Source organism: Bufo gargarizans, chromosome 6 (genome assembly GCF_014858855.1).
Source record: "Bufo gargarizans isolate SCDJY-AF-19 chromosome 6, ASM1485885v1, whole genome shotgun sequence".
In the NCBI taxonomy this organism is placed as follows: Eukaryota; Metazoa; Chordata; class Amphibia; order Anura; family Bufonidae; genus Bufo; species Bufo gargarizans.
This window is the reverse complement of record NC_058085.1, coordinates 76,544,860-76,545,944: the sequence shown is the minus strand read 5'-3', so window position 1 is coordinate 76,545,944 and position 1,085 is coordinate 76,544,860. Positions and strand designations below refer to the sequence as shown.

General features: G+C 39.4%; 1 non-coding gene across 1 annotated transcript; it reads right to left on the bottom strand.

Moving 5' to 3' along the window:
* Positions 1–425: 425 nt before the first annotated feature.
* On the bottom strand, positions 426–625 carry LOC122942655. The gene has a single exon (XR_006390618.1). It is a non-coding gene; the product is annotated as a U2 spliceosomal RNA (small nuclear RNA).
* Between the last annotated feature and the right edge of the window lie 460 nt (positions 626–1,085).

Here is a 1,085-nt window from a genome sequence, read left to right as displayed (position 1 = left end):
AAAAGGGTCAATTTACAGGGACAACTCAGCAGCCTGCCCAGGTGTGCACAACAGGCCCAAATCAAACCCAAGGTGCGTGGAGTGGAGGTCCAAACACTGCATTCAGGTGATATCCAAACACTTCATTCAGGTGATAAGCCAATTAACCCATCAATTAAGCCATCAGTCTTAATTGGATTTGGGGTGTCAGGAGAGGAGAGGTGACTGGCTGGCTTGCTTGGTGCTGGAACAAACCCACACACAGCTGATGCAATTAGGAGATTGACAGGCTAGATGCAGGTATGCAGAAAGCAGCACAGCCCTCACAGAGGAGAAGCTGAAGTACAGACTCCTGAGGCTGGACACAGCAACTTTCCACTTGCTTGCTGGAGGGATGCTTGAAATCCATCACTCAATTTCATTCTGTTTTTTTTATACTGGAATAGAAAGGGTGCACCAGTCCTGGAGGTACTGCAATACCAGGTCAATGCGTGGAGTGGACAGAGCAAGCTCTTTTTCCATCTCCCTGTTCAAAAAATCCATTTAATATATGGTCCCCAGATAGGGGACGTATCAGATATTAAACTGATAAGAACAGATTTTTTTTTTAAAGTTGATATTTACCCATCTAGGGGTAAAAATCATTTATTATAACCATTTAATTTTTACATTACATAAATTATTATAAAACCATTTTTACAAATAAACATATTAAATGACAGGTTTTATAAAATCATATAATAGACCCCCATTCTCTTAAAAACCACTTATGGCACATAAAAGGCATTTTTTTTTTTATCAACCAGGTAATATTTATACATCTCATCTAAAACCATTTTTAAAACATTTTCATCGGTAATAAGATCATGCTTAAAACATAAAATATTCCGAGCTGACCATAGAGCTACTTTGACACAGTTCGTGATCTTCCATGCCATAGTCCTCTTGATTCTTGATGGGCATTCCAGGCACCCATAAAATACACCGTCCATTTTCAGCTCTTTTAGTCCTGTAATTTTCTTCATCAAGGGGAGCATCTTTTTCCATATTTTCTGCGCGAAGTAACAGTACCAGAATAGATGGTAGACATCTTCCTCCTCTCTGCA